General features: G+C 38.1%; 1 non-coding gene across 1 annotated transcript; it reads left to right on the top strand.

Annotated features, from left to right (window-relative positions):
- The first annotated feature begins 15,151 nt into the window (after window positions 1-15,151).
- On the top strand, window positions 15,152-18,436 carry LOC125418803 (28S ribosomal RNA). Its single transcript, XR_007237832.2, has one exon. It is a non-coding gene; the product is annotated as a 28S ribosomal RNA (ribosomal RNA).
- Window positions 18,437-22,886: the final 4,450 nt, after the last annotated feature.

The following is a 22,886-nucleotide window of genomic DNA, read 5'->3' as shown; positions in this document are numbered from 1 at the left end:
AACAACAGCAGGTCTCAGCTCTCCACATTCCTAGAAATTTCACGAAATTTAGATTTGGCCGAAAAAAGTAGCAATGCTATGGATACCATGAGTGATCACCATTGATAAAGAAGAATCTTTCTAAATCACTTAAGGTCAGAAGGGCCTTCAAGCATCCAAAATACAAAAGGGCTGTAAATGACATAGCATTCCTAATAGAAAATGATGACTTCTTCAGAAAAACCAAGTTATTCAAGTTCTTTTTGCCAAAGAAGTCCCGCTCCGATAGCCCGACAAGTCATCTACTTAAAAGGACCCTCCCTGCAGTGCACCCTTCCTTGAATTATTCAGTCATGCATTACTTATTGAATACAAAGAAAAAATGGATTTCAAATTTTTGTTTTCTACTATTCAATGCCTAAAGGTGATGAGAATCTGCCCGTGCCGGCACAACCGACAACCCACTGGGGTGCTGACCCGATACAGATGAAGATCGGGTCGATCACTAGGGATCAAACTAAGAGATTTAAGGACAACCTAGATGCTTTTATATAGGGAGTAATTAATCTCAAAATGGCTTGACAAAACTTGAAGATACAATACTCGTTTTAAGCATCAAAGTGGTGGAGACCGATACAGACCATGGTAGCTGTTTTGTGCAAATTTGGACTCCGGGCAGCAAGGAATGGTTCCAACACTTCATGAACTCAATGAATATCATTAAGAGGACATGGAATCCAGCCAATTCAGAATCAAAAGCATCTAAAAAAGACTTGTACGGACAGCATCTCAATTTGGCCGAAAATGTGCTGTTTAACCACTGACCATGACTTTTCTTCTTCTTTGACTTATTCCAATCAATAGACAATGTGTAGGAATCATTATTAATCATATTTGGCATCCTAAATAGTATATGGAAGCTTATTTGGATCCCAAACAAGCTGGAGATTGGTCAAAGATACCTTAGTAGTCAAACTAGTCAACTAGTTTCCTAATTTGACTTTGACTTTTTGTTTTAGGAAATTAGTCTTGTATTTGGTTTCTATTTATTTATTTTCTGGAAAAATCAACTTGAAAAAATTATTATTTTATTATTTTCATTGTAAATTAGTTAATTCCTAATTCAAAAATAAAGGAATTAATTAATCCAAATTAGATTAGGAAATGGGTGAATTTCGGCCAAGCTAGGTTCCTATTCTTTGGTGGCCGGTTTTACCTAGTTAATTAGGGTTTTATTTTATAACTTTTCAGCCTATTTAAGGGCTTGTTTTATTAATAATAATCACTATATTATTCATACAGAAAATTATTTGTGAGGTTGAATTCTCTTTGTTCTTTTTGAACACCTAAAACACCCCTAGTGAATGAGTGTTTTAGTTTGACTTATCAATCGGAAATCCATCACCTATTGTGGCGTCTTCATTTTAGAAAGGTTTCTAATCACAGGTTGGTTTGTGGTTAAGGTGACCATTGGAACTTGAACATAATTAGATCCGGGTTAATATAATATGGGTTTAGGCATACGTCATCCTAGGTTCGTATCAGAAGGGATTCACTCTGACCACCTTTCAATTAAGTTGGCTAAATGAAAGGAATTGACTACAATTATAAATCCTTTTTTCTTACTTGTTTGGGATTGGGGGATGATGCTGACATCAAAAAACATAGACTCGACTCTCGTTCAGACTACTGAAATGAAGAAAAGGCTGGGGTATTGTGACATAAACTAACCACTCACTTCTTCAACTCCTTAACTCGGTTGTTGCCTACGGCTCCTTCCCAAGGATCCTAGCTAACTAAGCTACTAAATTCCACAACTGTAAGCTTTTGTTAGGTTATGAAAGGTAGGAAATACTAGCTCTTTAGCTACATTTTGAATGCAAGCTCAGGCCTTTAACTCCAAAGCAGCACCCGTTCACTCCTAAAAGTAATGTGCTTGTAAAAGATCCCACTACTTGAAGTAATACCGGAGTAATCCTTGGTAGTCCACTCAATTTCTCTCTTGTATTGTTCGAAGCAACGAGTGAGAATAGCTTCTTAGGTCAATTTGAAATCAATAGCAAGGGCAGCAGATTCATGAGCATTATGGGACTACAACTTAGTTAGGACATAGTATCTTACTCATAAGTGGAGATAGCCCTAACATAGACATTTGAAAGGGAAAACACGTTAAGCTTCTTTCTCTCACACTGACGAGATTGCTTCCTTGACTCCGACTACTCATTTAACTGTATGGAAAGGATTGATGTAATTGAGCTCGTATTTCTATAGGGTCTGAGGTATGAAGCAATTCTAAAATATAGAACCAGGGGATGGAAAAGCTGGATAAAGATAAGGGGAGGTGCTTTCACTAAGATACGTGGTAAGATAAGATTCCTTCATCTCTTTTCAAGTGATTTACACCTCGAAGTGTGTAAATACCGGATGCATAGGTTGAGTCATTCGCTAAACAACTATTTTGTTGGGCGATCAACCAGGTGCTCCTACCCTAATGAATGCCAACTGGAAGAACTCACTTTCATATCATTCAGTAGGAGATTCCTTATTGTAGTTTGAAATTTATTACATGTTGCTAACGAGGAGAGATTTTTCATTAGGGTTTGACGCTCCTCAACGGAGATCCCCAAAATAATAGCTTGCTTGTGGAACTTTGTACTTTAATGGGGATATTCTTGTACAGCTTGACCCTTTCCCTAACGCACTGCCATCGAATCTACTAGTCCTCCTCAAACCTAATGGGATAGAATTCCTTGCGAATTACTATTCTCCGGGCTTAGGAAAGATTATTCTATAAAATAGCCCATGCTAGGCATATGATTTTTTAAGAATTTCTTGTGCTAAACATATGGGCTCAGCTGTATTTGATTTGAACTAATTCGAATCTCGTGACCCATGATCCTTAGGAAGGGCTTGATCTCAAACTAGGCTCCGCTCAAGGCGATGGATGACTATCCTTATTTCTTTTCCTTACGTTAATCAATCAAATGTAAGTGAACATGAATTGAATCATGACTATATAAGCTATTCTGGTATTAAGATTCGACATAGATGGAATCATTTAAGCAGACCTTTGATTTCCTTGGACCACGTAAGAATTCATTGTCTGATTGAATCTTCTTGTTCTTGGATGCTCCATAGAAACCCATCACTATTCCTTTCCTCCACTGAGAATCCCTCTTATATCATCAAACCGTCACCCATTAATACAACACCGACATTATTTGATTCCAAATTCAGAGCAATGCCTATCATACCTTCTTCAAATTCTAATAATTCCCCCGTATTACTTCATCAAGACCATAATACGAGCAATGCCATTGCCTACTTAGAGTACAGTACCAGTATTTAAAATCTTTACTTGTCTATAATATTGCTTAATACGTTCATGAATAATGTTACTAATTTCATCTACTCGAATAGTTACCATGAGCATTTCTTAATTCTTTATTTTTGTTTGAAAGGAAAATAATGCTTGCAATAAAAAGACTAACCCTTTATTTCTTTCATCGTTCCAAACATGCCAGTATTATATTGATGGTATGTAAATGTAACTCGGTGTTCAAACAACTATTCAGAGTTCGTAGAGCTCCATGTAAGGCTTGTTGGAAAACCTGTTGTTGAACTTGATTAATAGCTTTTTGTTGTTCAAAATGAATGGTTTCATTTTTGTAATTTTCTAATTGTTCCAAGGTTTTATAAGTTCAATTGATCAAATTCAATTCATCTCGTTCTATTTCAGAGAATCCATTTGCTCAAAATTGATCCACTTCCATTTCTACTTTCCTCAAGCGGGACTGGGTTTTTTCCAGCCATTCCATGACCCCCCTGCATAGTTCTTCTGAATTTTGAATAGTCTTGAAGATCCACTGTTTTTTATTATCTAATAAATCACTTAATGAAAGTAGGTTATCCTTCCATTCATTTCAAAACTTCCAGATCCCTTCCCAAAACGAACATGAATCTTTCAATTCATTTGGCTCTCATACCCAATTACTTATGTATGGGGGAAGCTCCCTAGCTTTTTTTAATGTAATGAGCATATCCTCTTTTCTTTATTCATTTTGTGAAAGTATAGAAACTGATCACTAATCCAAGAACATAATATTTAGAGGACTCTTCTGACCAAACAAATAATTGTTAGTGAAGTTGGTTTTTTCTTTTTTTTTTTTCCAAATCCAAATAATTCTTTTTACTTTATACACAGGTGTCATCGATTTGGCGTTGGATAAAAAAGATAAAAAAAAGGGGTGAAATATCCATTTTTCTAATTTTTAAAAATCAAATACGATTAACAGGTTCAAATCATTTTTTTATCGACATGAGTGTTTCATATCGGAAAAAAAATTCCAACACTTTGAAACCATTTATGGATTAACATATTCTATATTAACATAGTAGTAGAAAGAGTACCACGCTGCATTTAGACTTCAAACGATTTAGCTTTAACCCTGTTAACAATCCCAAATTATTGGTTGATAGAGAATTAAAGCAGATTTACCAATGAATCACGAAATGCTATGGTTCTTAAATATGATTTCTTAATTTAGTCAAAAGTAATTCGCAGAATTGTGCACCTTTTCGAGTTATAATGAAAAAAAATGCAGTTGGTTGGATCTAGCCTATTCTTGAAACAAACAACTCGCACACACTCCCTTTCCATGAAAAAATCAATACACCAAAGATTACACTTAGATTTATTGGATTTGTTGCTAAAAATATCGGTATTAAACCCAAAACTCTCGGCAAATGGCCAATAACCCAAGGAAAGGAAAGAATCGGTTGCATATTTCATATGATCTCCTCTTTCTTATTCTTATAGATAGACTAATTATCTATATTTTTTTGTTCTATTATTTTTCTAAATTAAATAGGAATAGGATAAAAGTCAAAATATATGCATATATTGATTTATAGATGTAAATGGATTTTTTTTTTTCAATAGGAAATTTCCAATAAGAATGATACTTATTAGAATTAGGTACTAGGTCTTATGTCAGTTACAAAATAAAATTTATCGTTTGTTGCAATACTTCCTGATGTGATTCCGCCCGAGCCCGCTCAATCGATAACCCGCTGGGGTGCTGACTCGACACAGATGAAGACTAGGCCAATCACAAGAGCTCAAATTAAGAGATTTAAGGACAACCTGGGAGTATTTATACAGGGGGTAATCAATCTCAACAGCGCTTGTCCATACTTGAAGATACAAAGCCTATTCTAAGCATCCAAGTGGTGGAAGCCGATACGGACCCGGGTGACAGTTTTGGTACATTTTTGGAGTCCGAGAAGCATGAAATGGTTCCAATGCTTTATGGGTTCAATAAATATGCCTAAGAGGTCATGGAATCAAGTTAAAGCAGCCTCAAATGCAATCAAAAAGGGCTTGTACAGACAGCTTCAACAATTTGGCCGAATTTGCTGTATTGCTTGCTGGCTTTACTGTATTTTACTGTATTAGCCTTTTCTTATTTTTCCAAGCATGGGAAACGTGTGGGCCTTCATATTCAGCTTATTTGTCACCCTACAAAGCATCTAGAAGCTGATTTGGAGCTCAATTGGGTCAAAGATTGGTCAAAGTCAACCTAGTCAATAAGCTAGTATTATAGTTTCCTAATTTGATTCTACTTTTTGTTTTAGGAAACTTCCATTACTTTTTAGTTTTTATTTATATATTTGGTTGACAAATAAGTTTAGGAAAGTTATTAATTTATTATTTCCATTGTAAATTAATTAATTCCTAATTCAAAATAAAGGAATTAATTAGTCAAATTTAGTTTAGGAAACTTAGTTTAGGACATATTAGAATTCGGCCAAGTTTCCTAATTCCTATAGGAGTCCGGTTTTGAATTAATTTTTTAGGGTTTATTTTGTTTCTTTCAAAGCCTATGTAAAGGCTTATTTTTCAATAAGAAAAAACTTTGATTTGATTAAGAAAATACTTGTGAGATTAATTATCTCTTTGTTCTTTGAGAACACCTAAAACACCATTAGAGAATTGGTTGTTTTAGCTTGACTTATCAATAGGTTTTTCCATCCCCTATTGTGGCGTCTACATTATACCAAGGTTTCTAACCACAGGTTGGTTAGGGGTTGAGGTCCATTCCATTAGAACTTGAACTTAATTAAGATCCGGGCTAATATAATACGGGTTTAGGAGCAGGTCGTCCTAGGTTCGTATCATTTGGTCTCAGAGCTAAATTTTGTTCAGGTTTGATCTATCTTTATTTGCTTTATTTTTTTTTATGTTATTCTGCAATTTTAGCATTTGGTTAAGGTTGCATCCATCCTATACACGTTCAGCATCTTAAAAAACAAAAAAACAATCATTCCTAGTTGAATTAGGATTTCCTACTTTTATCGTATTTTTGTTTCCTAGTTTGTTGGTTGTCTTTTATCATTGTTCTTGTTAATTTGGTTTTTGTTGATTTTTCTTTGCTGTTTTAGTCTTAAATATTTGCATTCATATATTCAAAAAAAAAAAAAAAAAAAAACAAGAAAAAAAAAAGTTTGTGGCAACATTTAAAAAAAAAAAAAAAAAAAACTGCACATTTTGTTTATTTGGAGGTCATGGGTTTGGTGTTTGTTTTGGAGTTGGAATTGCAATTTTGGTAATTATTCTTGCTACTGCAGTTGTTTATGTTCTGTGAGTGAAAAAAAAAAAAGGAAGGTAAAGCCGAATAAAAAACAAAAAAAAAAAAACAAAAAAAAAAAGAAGAAAAAAAAATATTTCGGTTTGTTGGAGTTTGATTTGTTTGCTGGAAATTTGTTGGAGCTGCTGGTTTTTTATTATTTATTCAATATTTGAGTTGCTGGAGAATTATTTTTGCTGCTGGATATTTGGATTTTGGGTGCTTAAATTATTTGGATTAAAATTAGATAAAGGAATTGATACAAAACTTGAATTACAAGAACAACAACCAACACTTTTCTATAATTTTGTTCTCTTTGATTCTTGTTCGTATTTGAATTTCTTTCTCTGGAATTTTATTCTTGAACTCATAATCTACTACCATCTGGTGCAGTTTTCAAAAATTCCAACGTTTTCCCATTATTTTGTGTTTTCTTGTCTAGAAAGCCGAAAAATTAGGATTTGTTGGATTCTTTCGGTATTGCCTACTTTTTGCTACTGCTTTGTTGATAAGTTTAATTAAAACATACTAGTGATCTAATTGCTTTTTTGTGGGTGTTTTAATTAGAACTTTGAGATAATTCATTGAGTGGAAAAAGGCAAGAGTGTGAGAACTTAAAAGAGGTTAAAAGCCGAAACTAGTGTGCAAACACAAGTGTCGAGACCTTGTTTGAGTGAAACACGTGAGGAAGTGAATTTTGTGAGGATTTATTTTATTTTTGCAGTATTTTACTAACATGGCAGATTCTAGAATAAGAAGAGGGGATCCACCCTTGAGGATCAATGAGGAAGAGTCCGTAGCATTCCATGGCGATGACCGAGCTATAGGGAGTGGAGACCAAGTGGATATGAGAGCTGTCTTGGAATCTATACAGCGGGTTAGTGCTCAAGTTGAGCATGTGAATCAAAGAGTAGGAAGACTAGAAGCCTCACAAGGAAGGCCGAATACAAGAAATAGGCAAGAATTCCATGGAGGACGAGGCCGAGGACGAGGAGGTGGTGAGGGGCCGAGAGAGGAATTTTATGAGTCATTCGATGGAGACTTTGAGGAAGGTATGGACGAAACTTTTGCTGTCCATGATAGAGCTGGCCATGGAAGATATAGGAGGGAAGAAACAGATGAAAATCTTAGCAATATCATGATCAACATCCCACCATTCATGGGAAAAAGTGACCATATTTGGAGTGGGAAGAAAAGATGGAGATGATATTTGACCGCCATAATTATTCAGAGGCTAAGAAGGTGAAATTCGCAGCAATGGAGTTTGGACATTATGCACTCCAATGGTGGACCAATGAGCAAAACACCCGAAGGAGAGTTGGTGATGACTTAATTACTACATGGCGACAAATGAAAGGAGCCATGCGGAAGCGATTCGTACCATCACACTATCATAGGTTGCTGCATCAAAGACTTCAATCTTTATCTCAAGGACATGGATCCGTGGAGGATTATTACAAGGAGATGGAGATGCTTATGATGAGATTGAACTTGAATGAAGATAGGGAAGCAACCATGGCAAGGTTTCTTGGTGGTTTGAATCGTGAAATAGCCAATCAACTAGAATTGCAACAATATGTGGAATTTGAGGAGATGTTGCATGTGGCTATTAAATTAGAGCATCAATTCAAGAGGAGGGGTGCAAGATCATGGTTTGGAGGTGTTTCCAACAGTGGAAGGTCCAATTCTAGTGGCTGGAGGAACAATCCCATCTATGAAAGCAAGCCAAAGCCGAAAGTCAAAGAAGAAAGTTCAAATTGGCCAAGGAAGGAGACTAGAACCGAATCTGTCCAAGCACCAAAGACTGAGGTAAAATTAGATCCTAAACCTTCTAGAACTCATGATGTTGTGTGTTTCAAGTGCCAAGGAGGAGGACACATCGCTAGCCAATGCCCAAATAGAAGAATCATGGTATTAACGGGTGATGGTGAGCTAGAATCCGCAAGTGAAGAAAGTGGCGCTGAAACCGAGCAAGAGGAGGAATGTAATGAAGATGAAACCGAACCTGTAGATACATCTAAAGCCGAGTTGAGCTTGGTTTCAAGGAGAGTACTTGCTGTCTACAAAGATGAAGAGCAGATACAAAGAGAAAACATCTTCCACACTCGCTGCGAAATACAAGGTAAAATTTGTAGCATGATTATAGATAGTGGGAGTTGTACTAATGTGATAAGTAATCTTGTAGTTGATAAATTAGGTTTGAAAACAATTAAACATCCAGAACCTTATAGATTACAATGGCTTAATGATAGTGGTGAGATGAAAGTAAACAAACAAGCCAAAGTAAAATTTAATATAGGTAGGTATGAGGATGTAGTTTTATGTGATATTGTACCCATGATTGCTGGACATATACTATTAGGTAGGCCATGGCAATTTGATAAAGATGCTACTCATTTTGGTCGAGAAAATAGTATTGTTTTCAGGTTTAAAGGGAAGAAGGTCAAGCTGGAACCATTATCTCCAAAAGAGGTTTACAAAGACCAATTACAAATGCAACAAAGGAGAGAAGCCGAAAAGCTTAAGGAAAAAGCAAGTATGGCACCAACGGCTTCACCATCCTTTCAAGAAGGTAAGAATGAGGTTGTTGATCAAGGTAAGGTTTCTAAGACTCATATTGAGTGGAAAGATCAAGGAAAAATCAAAAGAGAGGGGAAAGAGAGTGGCAAACCCGAGAGCTTGGAGAAGGAAGGGAAATCCGAAGGTTTGCGCCAATCCAAGGGGGAAAAAGAAAAAGAAAGAAAGGAAAGGTCAAGTAGCAACTTTTATTTGAGTTTAGGGGATATTAATAAGGTTATTGAGTGTAAGAAACCTTTGCTGGTCATGATTTATAAAGAAAATTATTTTAATGATCAAACTAACTTTGAAGAACTTGAATTGCCAAGTTCAATGATTTCTCTTTTCAAGGAATTTGGAGATGTCTTCCCAAATGAAATTCCAAGTGGACTACCATCCAATCAAGAGGGAAAAGGTGAGCTTGCTGTCCAAGGTAAGTCTTCTAATACTCAGGTTGTGTGGAAAAATTTTAATAAAACCAAGAGTGAAAAATTTGGTACAAAAGCCGAGAATGAGGAAGGTGAGATGGCCGTGAGTGAGAAAGGAAAAGGAAGACAAGAAAGGAAAAATATAAATTTTTATCTTAGCTTTGGTGATGTTAATAAAGTAATTATGAATAAGAAATCATTGCTGACCATGAACTTTAAAGATACTTATTTAAAGATGTCTTTATTGCATAAAACTTTATCTGCATTGTTGAGAGCTTTACTTAGTGGTAATTTGAAAATTTGGGAAATATTGTTTGCTAACTTTAAAAAGTGTAATTTTTACCATAATGAGCATGTATTTCTAGATTTTGTTGTAATAGTGTTTGACCCAGGAGAATTGGTTTGGTTGCACTTACGAAAGGAAAGGTTTCCTAAACAAAGAAAGTCAAAGCTCATGCCGCCTATGGATGGACTTTTTCAAGTTTTGGAGCAGAATAACAAGAATGCCTACAAGCTTGATTTACCGGGTGAGTATAACATGAGTGCTGCATTTAATGTTGCTGATTTAACTCCTTTTGCTGTAGGTGATGATCTTGATTTGAGGACAAATCCTTTTCAAGAGGAGGGGAATGATGTGATTCCGCCCGAGCCCGCTCAATCGATAACCCGCTGGGGTGCTGACTCGACACAGATGAAGACTAGGCCAATCACAAGAGCTCAAATTAAGAGATTTAAGGACAACCTGGGAGTATTTATACAGGGGATAATCAATCTCAACAGAGCTTGTCCATACTTGAAGATACAAAGCCTATTCTAAGCATCCAAGTGGTGGAAGCCGATACGGACCCGGGTGACAGTTTTGGTACATTTTTGGAGTCCGAGAAGCATGAAATGGTTCCAATGCTTTATGGGTTCAATAAATATGCCTAAGAGGTCATGGAATCAAGTTAAAGCAGCCTCAAATGCAATCAAAAAGGGCTTGTACAGACAGCTTCAACAATTTGGCCGAATTTGCTGTATTGCTTGCTGGCTTTACTGTATTTTACTGTATTAGCCTTTTCTTATTTTTCCAAGCATGGGAAACGTGTGGGCCTTCATATTCAGCTTATTTGTCACCCTACAAAGCATCTAGAAGCTGATTTGGAGATCAATTTGGTCAAAGATTGGTCAAAGTCAACCTAGTCAATAAGCTAGTATTATAGTTTCCTAATTTGATTCTACTTTTTGTTTTAGGAAACTTCCATTACTTTTTAGTTTTTATTTATATATTTGGTTGACAAATAAGTTTAGGAAAGTTATTAATTTATTATTTCCATTGTAAATTAATTAATTCCTAATTCAAAATAAAGGAATTAATTAATCAAATTTAGTTTAGGAAACTTAGTTTAGGACATATTAGAATTCGGCCAAGTTTCCTAATTCCTATAGGAGTCCGGTTTTGAATTAATTTTTTAGGGTTTATTTTGTTTCTTTCAAAGCCTATGTAAAGGCTTATTTTTCAATAAGAAAAAACTTTGATTTGATTAAGAAAATACTTGTGAGATTAATTATCTCTTTGTTCTTTGAGAACACCTAAAACACCATTAGAGAATTGGTTGTTTTAGCTTGACTTATCAATAGGTTTTTCCATCCCCTATTGTGGCGTCTACATTATACCAAGGTTTCTAACCACAGGTTGGTTAGGGGTTGAGGTCCATTCCATTAGAACTTGAACTTAATTAAGATCCGGGCTAATATAATACGGGTTTAGGAGCAGGTCGTCCTAGGTTCGTATCACTTCCTAAAAAAGGTTCCATTAGACTAAGAGAAGAAAGCGAGTTAATCGGCTAATTTAATTCCTCATCCTTAAACCAGTCTTTCCAAGGGGTTGTTGTCACAACGAATACGAAATTGTAGGAGTGAAATCTTAATATAACTTGAAAAAGCAAGAGCAGCAAATCCAAGGAAATAAAAAAGAAAGCACTAATGCCACAATCAGACCATAAATTGGTAAAGCTTCCATAAAAGCCAGACTAAGCAATAAAGTACCTCGTATTTTTCCCTCTGCTTCTGGTTGTCTGGCAATCCCCTTCACAGCTTGGCCCGCGGTAGTACCTTGCCCAACCCCAGGTCCAATAGAAGCAAGCCCGACAACCAATCTAGCAGCAATAACGGAAGTGGATTCATGATAAATTCCTCGCAAAAAAGAAAGAAAATAAAGAAATAGTTAATGATAGAATTAACCAATGAATTATGGCTTACTTATTCTATTGCTAAGATTTATCCATTCAAAGTCACTAAAAACCCCAAATTGAAATATTAATATTCTTGAAGCAATAGAATTGCTTCGATATTTTCCTATCCACGTAATTTTTGTTAATTCGTACAACTTTTGTTTGGCCAGTTCGTTCTTTTTTATTTTTTTTCTGAACCATTCTTTGAATTCTTTGTTCTTTTTTTGTGATTTAAATTCATTCAATATTAAAAAAAAATTACAGTCAAAATGGAAAGACTTATATTGGAATCCTTATATAAATATTGGAATCCCTATTGAAATTCATAACACAATAGTAGGGCAACTTAAACATATCTGTAATTCATATATACCTAGTTAATATCGAATATAACATATACATGTCTTTCCCCCATAGTGTAAACCAACTATTCGTATCTTAGGTTTAGTTGGATTCTAGAATCATTCTTTGAAACATACACAAGAATTGTCTCGTAATGATTCGATTACATACATCTAGTTCGACCCCCCCCCCCCCTCTTACCAACCCTTTTCTTTTATAAATATCCTTTTTGTAAACCCTTATCTTCTATTTTTATTTATCATTATCCCCCATGAGTATAATGAATCTAACTGACAAATTCGTTAGACATAATCATTGCATAGAAATATCAGGATTGAGTTTATCGAAGTTCATGTAATTTATAATTTTTTTTTTTTTTGTCAATCAGTGAATTGAATGAACAAAACAATATCAATAGAAAGGGAGTATTCATTGGAGGGTGGTATAAATCGACCAAACAGAAATTTGCGGAAAAAGATCTTTTAGATCTCTTTCCTTTTTTTTTTTTTTTGTTTTTTTTTTTTTTTACAATTCCTTAACTTAATATCGTAACATTCTTTTTACTATTACTCTAGATCGTATATACTTTATATTTATTTCGATGTTATTTGTATATTTTCCTTCCCTAAGTCTAAGTGGATTACTTTGAGTCACGTAGACATGCCGTCATGCTAAGCTAAAAAAAAGACTATGTCGAAAACTAATCAATGATGATCTTCCATGGATTCGCCTATATAAGCTACAGCTAAGGTTGCAAAAATAAGATCTTGAATGCCACTTGTACATAATCCAAGGAACATGACAGGTATAGGAACCACTAAAGGTACTAAAGAAACAAGAACAACAACTACTAATTCATTGGCTAATATATTTGTAAAAAGTTTAAAACTAAGCAATAAGGGTTTTGTTAAATGTTCTAATATCTTAATGAGCAAAAGGATTAGGGTTGGTTGAATGTATTTACCGAAATAACCTAATCCCTTTTTTGAAACGCCCGCATAGAAATATGCTACTGACGTGAGTAAAGATAAAGCAATAGTAGTATTTATATCATTTGTATGCGCAGCCAACTCCCCATGAGGTAACTGTATGATTTACCAAGGTAAAAGAGCCCCTGACCAATTTGAAACAAAAATAAATAAAAACATAGTTCCAATAAATGGAACCCAGGGACCATATTCTTCTCCAATCTGCATTTTGCTCACGTCTCGAATGAATGCAAGAACATATTCAAAGAAATTTTGACTGTCAGTCGAAATGATTTGTGGATTACGAATAGCTATAATGGCTGAACCAAATAAGATAGCAATTACAACCCAAGAAGTAATAAGTACTTGGCCATGGACTTGGAAACTTCCTATTTCCCAATAGCAATGTTGGCCTACTTCCACACCAGATAGATCGTATAACTCTTTTAGTGTGTTGATGGAAAATAATAAAACATTCATATTAACCTTTGAAAGAAATAGAACTTTAAAAGGAATTATTTTGATTCGACCATCTCATTTTTTATTTGCATACTTGCATTGGATATTTTGAATACCTACTAATCGCATAATATCCTTGGTTATTTTTATCTTTTTTGTGCAATTTAGAAATAGTAACCTATTCAATAAATCTACTCTATGGAGTTCCAAAAATAATTTACTTATCTTATTATTAATCAAGAATTTCGTATATAACTAGAATGGCCCTCACAAATAGTAAATACTAATTTGTTAAGAATTAATCGAATTGAAGCTATAGAGTCATCATTTGCCGTAATTGAAATATCTGCTAGATCTGGGTCACAATTTGTATCGATGAAACAAATCATCGGAATGCCCAAAGTCATACATTCACAAAGAGCTATAGATTCTTCTTATTGATTAACAATTAGTACAATATCGGGCAATCCAGTCATATATTTAATCCCGCCGAGATATGTTTGCAAGTGAGATAATTGTCTCCTCAACACACCGCATCCCTTTTCGGAAGATGATTGAGTCTCCCCATCTTTTATCCCGTTCTCAAGTCCCTGAATTTATGAAGTTTCTATTATGAATTTATGAAGTCTCAAGTCCTTTTATTGTAGCATGCGCTACTGAATCTGCTGCTATATTTTTTGGTACCAACAATTAAGAATTGTTTTCCCCTACTTGCTGCATCAAAAACTAAATCACAAGCTTCTTCCAAAAACCAAGCAGTTCTGGTAAGATTTATAATATGAATACCTTTACACCTTGCAGAGATATATGGTGCCATTTGAGGATTCCATTTCCTAGCACCATGACCAAAATGAACTGCTGCTCCCATCATCTCTTCCAAATTGATGTTCAATATCTTCTTGTCATGAAAAAAAAAATAGAGAAGCTAAAATAGAAATAAATAATTGTTCCCATGAAACCTTCTCTTCTACTGAAGATTGGCCATTAATACACGATCCAGACCATTCATTTCTTTCTATTCGTTGTTATCTTTATTTCTATTACCAAATTAAATGACCACAAAACAAATAGAAGAAAGGATGAATTCGCTTTTAGGAATCATTAAATCCTATAAATGCTTGTTCTGATCTATCATGTAAATTCTTTGAAATGCAAAAATCAAATAATTCTCTGAGGTTGAACAAAATGTCTTTCATTTCCCACTCGAATAAATTATTCCTTTCCATTTATGAAGGAATGTTGTGATGTTGCCTTGAACAGTGCACTAATCTTTTGAATCCGATCCCAACGGGTATCATCCCCCTAGAACAACATTCTCTTTTAGACCTTTCAACTAATCGATATGACCACGTACAACAGTTTTTGGTAAAATGCGAGCAGTTTATTGAAAACCTGCTTCGGATATTAAACTTTGAGTATTTAAACGTGTGCCACGATCCACAGCTGGCCAAAATGCAGGTCCTCAGTGATGAGTACCACAGCAATCGGTGGTTGTCCAACCCTCGGCTCCTCTCTACATGCATGGAATGCTGTCTTAGCCTTATAGAGACCCCAATGTGCCACCAGTGCAGCATCTCCAACCTGACCTGGTGGGGCTACCCACTGAGTTTAGGCATATAAATAAGCGGAGGAAAAGAAACTTACAAGGATTCTCCTAGTAACAAGCGCCCTTGGTGTTGGAATATTAGTTTGAGGGAGCATCCTCAGCAGTGGACTAGGCTCAAGTCCCCTAGGAGGAGGCACGGGAGAGGGTGAGAGCCCCATTGTGCCCAGACCTTGTTGGACCACAAGGCGCTGTCGGCGAGTTGGGTTGTTTGGGAATCCAGCCCAAATCGGGTGGTAAATTCCATCCAAGGCAAAATATGGGTGAGAGACTGATAGCAAACAAGTACTACGAGGGAAAGATGAAAAGGACTTTGAAAAGAAAGTCAAAAAGTGCGCCTCGGTCGGATGCAGAACGGTGAGAGCCGATCTGCTGATCGACTCGAGGCATAGACTGATGCGGATTGCAATGGCTGCCTAAGCTCGAGCTGTAGATATGTTGATGGACATGTCATCGCCGTGATCATGGTTGGCAGTGTGCGTCGTCACAGCGTGCTTCAGTACCTGCATGCTCCTGGTGTCGACCTGTGGGCTCCCCATTGGGCCCGTCTTGAAACACGAACAAGGAGTCTAACATGTGTGCGAGTCAAAAGGGCCAGTAAACCTGTAAGGTGCAAGGAAGTTGAATAGTAGGATCCCCATGCGGGTTGCACCGTTGGCCGACCTTGATCTTCTAGGAAGGGTTCGAGTGAGAGCATGCTTGTTGGGACCAAAAAGATGGTGAACTATGCCTGAGCAGGGCGAAGCCAAAGGAAACTCTGGTGGAGGCCCGCACCGATATTGACGTGCAAATCGTTCATCTAACTTAGGTATAGGGGTGAAAGACTAATCGAACCGTCTAGTAGCTGGTTCCCTCTGAAGTTTCCCTTAAGATAGCCGGAGCCCGCAAACAAGTTCTATGGGGTAAAGCCAATGATTAGAGGCATTGGGGGCGCAACGCCCTCGACCTATTCTCAAACTTTAAATAGGTAGGATGGTGTGGTTGCTCCATTGAGCCGCACTATGGAATCAAGAGCTCCAAGTGAGCCATTTTTGGTAAGCAGAACTGGCGATGCTGGATGAACTAGAAGCTGGATTACGGTGCCCAACTGTGCACTAACCTAGAACCCACAAAGGGTGTTGGTCGATTAAGACAGTAGGATGGTGGTCATGGAAGTCGAAATCTGTTCAGGAGTGTGTAACAACTCACATGCCGAATCAACTAGCCCTAAAAATGGATGGCGCTAAAGCGCACGACCCATACCAGGCCGTTGGTTAAGAGCTCGGCCCCGATAAGTAGGAGGGCATGACGGTCACTGCAAAACTTGGGCTGCTAGTGGTAGTCGATCCTAAGAAACGGGGGAAGCCTAAGAAACTTGGGCTGACGGTCACTGCAGATCTTGGTGGTAGTAGCAAATATTCAAGGCGGAAGAGGGGAAAGGTTTCATGTGAATGGCACTTGCACATGGGTTAGTCGATCCTAAGAAACGGGGGAAGCCCGTCTGACAGCGCGACCAACGCAAAATTTGAAAGTGAATCGGGTTAAAATTCCTGAACCGGGATGTGGCGGCTGACGGCAACATTAGGGAGTCCAGAGACGTCGGCGGTGGCCTCAAGAAGAGTTATCTTTACTGTTTAAAAGCCTGTCCACCCTGGAAATGGCTCAGCCATATGTAGGGTCCAACTGCTAGAAGAGCATCGTACATCACGTGGTGTCCGGTGTGCCCCCGACGGCCCTTGAAAATGCAAAGGACCGAGTGCCTCCCACGCCGGGTCATACTCATAACCACATCAGGTCTCCAAGGTGAACAGCCTCTAGCCAATGGAACAGTGTAGGCAATGGAAGTTGGCAAAATGGATCTGTAAAAGGATTAGCTCTGACGGCTGGGCATGGGGGTCCTAGTCCGGAACCCATTGGCTGTCAGTGAACTGCTTGAGCTGCTCCTGTGGCGAGAGTGGTTTGCCGCATGTCAACTGGGGGATGGATTGGGAAAAGTTCCCTTTGGGGGCCCTTCCCCAGGCGTCGAACATTCAACTCATAACTTGTATGAACAAAGGGAATCCAACTATTTAATTAAAACAAAGCATTGCGATGGTGCCTGCGGATGCTCATGCAATGTGATTTCTGCCCAATGCTTTGAATTTCAAAGTGAAGAAATTCAACCAAGTGCGGGTAAATGGTGGGTGTAACTATGACTCTCTTAAGGTAGCCAAATGCCTTATCATCTAATTAGTGACGCGCATTAATGGATTATTGAGACTCCCACTGTCCCTATCTACTATCCAGCAAAACCAGAGCCAAGGGAATGGGCTTGGCAGAATCAGCAGGGAAAGAAAACTCCGTGGAGCTTGACTTTCCAACTTTGTGAAATGACTGGAGAGGTGTAGTATAAGTGGGAGTCGGAAACGGTGAAAGTGAAATACCACTACTTTTAATGTTATTTTACTTATTCCATGAATCGGAAGTGGGGCACTGCCCTTGTTTTTGGACCCAAGGCCTACCTCAGCTGGTTGATCAAGGTGGAAGACATTGTTAGGTGGGGAGTTTAACTGGGGCGACACATCTGTTAAAGGATAAAGTAGGTGTCCTAAGATGAGCTCAACGAGAAAAGCTCATTTGATTCTAATTTCTAGTATGAATATGAACCGTGAAAGCATGGCCTATTGATCCTTTAGACCTTTCGAATTTGAAGCTAGGGGTGTTAAAAAATTTACCATAAGGATAACTGGCTTGTGGCAGCCAAGCGTTCATAGCGATGTTGCTTTTTTATCCTTCAATGTTGGCTCTTCCTATCATTGTGAAGCAGAATTCACAAAGTGTTGGATTGTTCACCCACCAATAGGGAACATGAGCTGGGTTTAGAGCGTCATGAGACAGGTTAGTTTTACCCTACTGATGATAGTGTCACAATAGTAATTCAACCTAGTACAAGAGGAACCATTGATTTGCATAATTAGCCATCGCGCTTGGTTGAACAGCCAGTGGCACAAAACCACTATGTGGTGGATTATGACTGAACGCTCTAAGTCAGAATTTGGGCTAGAAGCGATGCATGCACTCATCGCCCGTTTGTCGACTCGTAGTAGCGGCCTCGGCCTCGAAAGGCACGTGTCGTTGGAAAAGTCCGTGCACTGGACGTACCATGTGGGCTGCCTTGAAGTTCAATTCCTACTGAGCAGCGGGTAGAATCCTTTGCAGACGACCTAAATACGTGATGGGGTATTGTAAGTGGAAAAGTCCTGTGTCGCTTTGATTCGTCCCTCCCTCCCCCCCTATCCCCCATAAATTTTGAAAACCTTGTGGGGTTGCATCCTGAGGTAAAGTGTCCCACACTCCCCCCTTCTACCCAAAGGGTGTGCGCCAACATAGTGCCCCAAGTCTCTGCGCCGTACAACTCACAAAGCTTGCGTGCCAAGCCCGTGCCCCCACTTTCCACCTAGAAGGAAATGGGGTTTTGCTTTTAAACCACCACAAATGCTGAACCGAGGCTCATCCGTCTTGGCTTCAGGGAAAGAAAACCATCATGGGTGATGTGCATTGCTTTGCCCAACACCGTGCCATGGTGTCACCCAACCAAGCCCAAGGTGGTGCCACCGTGCCCCATGCCATGCCCACCAATGCTTTGTAAGCAAGTGGTGTGCCACCACCCTTGCCCAAGGTGTGCCAAGCAGTGCCACCAATGCTAAACAGAGGCTCATCTGCTTGCCTTGTTTCCGGGAGAACCACAACGCTGAACTGAGGTGGTGCCACCCCCTTACCCAAGGAGTGCCACCGCCACCGCCCTTGCCTAGCATGTGCCAATAAATGCCATCCAATGCGCCTTTCACCCCCATACGCGACAGGCTATAACAAGGATGGCAACGGGGGTAGTCTCCATGCATTTGCTTGCCCTAGGTTGACCCAAGGTATGCCACCTTATATTGCCCATCGTTGGGGCATCCGTGTGCCATGCTGTGCCCACCACATGCTTTGTTGTGCCCACCGCATGCCTCACCCCTTTGTAGCAAATCCGCATGTTTTCTGTGCAAAATAACATTTCTAAGAATCACTCTGGTCATTTAAAAGCATTCCCAACTAAAAGAACCAAGCTCCATCACATTTCCTATTTTTTTTGAATTTTTCTTATTTTCTTACTAAAAGAATAATAATAAATTTTTCGTTGCTCAAAAAATTATAATCGAATTCCATGATGTGATATCCATTATTCTAAGCATAACTGTAAGAAATCTCATCAAAGTTCAATGTCTAGAGCAAGAAAGGGGCCATTATGACTCCTCGTTGAAATTGATATCTGAGCCTACCAGAAAAAAAATGACCAAAATAAGCTCTTTAGGGGGGTGGTACTTGCCTGCTTCACCGATGACACCCCCCCCCCCCCCGGCGGCCTGCCAACGCTGTCCACGCCCCCTAGTGGGGGTGTGGGCACAATGGCAGATCTCGTCAACAAGTGGGGGCCGCTATGCACAGGTAACAGTGCAAGGTGGGCCCCACAGTCGGCGACCCAGCAGGGGGTGGGGGGCTTATCGGTGTGGGAAACTCGAAATGTATGGGATTGTTTGGTGTGATCCATTACTTTGCATGGCTACTGCCATGGTGTTGCATGGTGCGACATTTGTGAGCGATGCTTCTCCATGGATGCTTGTTTGGTAATTTCCAGCGTCACTCCTCGAAATGGGGGAGGAAGGACACCTGCACTCGTGCGGGAGTCTCTCCGAACCTTGCTTGGGGGGCAATCTCATTGGGATCTAAGTGGGTGTCTGTGCGAGGTATATACTTCTTCATGGATGCTTGTTCGGGTGATTTTTGGAAACTCATGTGGTGTGAGCAACCACAATCCACAAGCCAACCGAGACCACTACTTGTGGCTTTAAGGCATGTGGCCACAAATAGGTTCTCGGCTTCTTCATTAACCACATTGGCTTGTTGTCTCCTTTGCTTGCATACTTTGGCAATGTGGCCTTTTCCTCCACATCTTTCACAAGATGCATCCGGCCTCCAAAAACACTTGGATGGTGGATGTCCAAGCTTCTTGCAATGAGGGCAAGGTGGATGCCCTCCTCGGTTTTGAAGGCTTTGTTGTTGTTGTTGTTGATTCCATCCATTTTTGTTGTTATTTGTGTTGTTGCTGGTTGTAAAACCGGTTTGGTTGGTGTTGTTGCTCTTCCTTCCTTTATTTTTCTTTTTGTTGCCGTGGCCACCATAGAATGCGCTCTCTATGGTCTCCTCCTTTCTAATGGCTCTCCTTTGTTCGGTTGCTTGAAGAGCATTGATGAGCTCACTCAAGGTTATTTCACTAAGATTTCTAGATTCTTCAAGGGAGGAAATCTTAGCTTCAACCCTTTCGGGTAAGCTCACCAATACTTTCTCTACTACCCTTTGATCGGTCAATTGCTCACCAAGGACCCGAATTTGATTTACCACTTTGAGCATCCTTTCCGTGAAATCCTTGACAAGCTCATTCTCCTTCATCTTCAAGGTCTCAAACTCTCTTCTTAGGTTTAAAACTTGCATTTGCCGAGTTCTAGTATTTCCATGGAACTCCTCTTGAAGCTTTATCCAAACCTCTCTAGCACTTGTGCATGACATTATCCTTGTAAAAATGGAATCACTCATGGAGGAGTGCAAGGCAGTGAGGGCCTTGAACCCCTTGGCAACTTCGGCCTCATGTGCATTTCTTTGTGCTTGGGTTGCATTAGCTCTCAACTCTTCCACTACATAACCTTCTTCTATGACTTCCCATAAACTAAAGGCTTGAAGGTAGGCTTTCATTTTTATACTCCAAATGGAATAGTTTTGGCCTTCAAACTTAGGTGGTGTTGGGGTTGCAAAGGATTGTGAAGCCATTTTAAAAAATGGTTTTTGAAAAGTTTTGAAAAATGGACACAAGAACAAGCTCTCAGATGGTGGTGTTTTGGTGAGTTTCAACTAGTCTTTTTGGGAGGTTTTGGTTTTGGTTGGAAGGCTTTAGGTGGGGGATCCTCTCACAAATAAAATGGTCTAGGTTGAAAGCTCACAAGGTCCTAAGAAATTACACTATGCTCTAATACCATGATGGAATTTGGTGTAGGTTTATGTTGTTGTACCCTAGAGCACAATCATTCAAGGTGTTAGTCAATAATGATTGTTGTTGGTTCTTGGTTCTTGGTTCTTGGTTCTTGATTTTGTTTTTTTTTTTTTGGGTTTTTTTAGGTTTTGTTTCTGGTTTTAATGGAGGTTTAGGGTTCTTGAGAAGGTTGTTAGCTTTTGGGAAGAAGAAGAAACCAAAATGTAGTAGATGAGAGAAAGAGAGCCAAAAATGTTGTTTTTCAAAATCTGTTTTTGAATATTTTCTTTCTCAACGTTTTTCATTACAATTTTCATACTTTTAAATACATCAAAAAGACAATAAGTCATGCTGCCATATTGAGAAATAAAAACAAAAGCATTAAAAGTAACCAACCAAGCCAAACTACCTCAACTAACTCTAATCAATGTGCTGGGCATGCAAGAAACCTTCTTTAATGGGCAGTTCAGCTTGTCTAAGGCATTTGAATTTGAAAACCAGCTCCATTGACTTGAAAATTGGAGGGAAGCCTTTTTGAATATTAAACTATGTTTGACGCAAAAACCAGATAAAAACAAGTCCATTTACCCATTCAAAAGTAATCAAACCCGAGGCAGTTTTGCTCAGTTTTCTGGGCAACAACACTGCACAAGGGTCAGATTGTTTTGGGCTTAACTCAGCCTTCCCAGCTCCAAATTGGGCCATTCTTTTTGCTTCTGCTTCCTCTGCATATCTAGTTTATCGTATCCAAAATTCAGGTACAAATCTCAGACCTACTTCAAACCGCATCCAAGGAAGTGGACTTATGTTGCTGGAAATACAATTCCAACAACAAGACAAAAAAGGCCTTAAGCTAGATAATGAGCTTAGGGCATTACAAAAAGGATATTGTTCTTAAACATTACAAGATAAAATAAAATGCATAAACATAAATAATGTTTGGTCTTTGATGTTGCAAAACAAAGAGTGCAAGTGTAACCGAACTACCTTGCACATTGTGGCAAGATCACCACATTTCAACAAGTATCATATTTTATTAGCTAATTTGTTGACACAACTATCTCGAAAACTTATACAAAGTAGTTAAATTAATTTAAACATGCTATCGTCAATTGAAAAAGTACTATAACTAAATTTTGATATGAAAACAAGAAAAAAAATTTTCAAAAAATAAAATATATCTTCTGCATGTTTTTTCTTACTTAACAAAGATGTATAGATCATTTTGAATAATAGAAGTGCATATTTTTTAGTTCCTGGACCGCGGTATATATGTATGAAATTGATATTTCATTAAAAAGGATATTATTTTAATATATTTTTATTCATAATATCTATATTTTTTATTTAAAATAGTATAAAATGTTAAATAATCAATTGATAAATTATTTATATTTATAATTTAAAAATTATAAATTTGAAATATGCAAGAAGGATAAATTATTATAAATAATTAAAAGGGACACTATGAGACCGAAGAAAAATTCTAACATATTTTCTTGGATACTAATCACCACACCTCACATGCATGCACTCCACTGCTCCTCTGGCATGCCATAATTTTAACATATTCTGTTGGGCACTACTCACTACACTTCACATGCATGCACTTCATTGCTCCTCTGGTACTAATTTTAACATAATTTTTCAATTTAATTAATTTTAGCATCATATTTCATTAGCGAAT

Source organism: Ziziphus jujuba, chromosome 12 (assembly GCF_031755915.1).
Source record: "Ziziphus jujuba cultivar Dongzao chromosome 12, ASM3175591v1".
Lineage (NCBI taxonomy): Eukaryota > Viridiplantae > Streptophyta > Magnoliopsida > Rosales > Rhamnaceae > Ziziphus > Ziziphus jujuba.
This window is presented reverse-complemented; position numbering and strand designations above follow the sequence as displayed.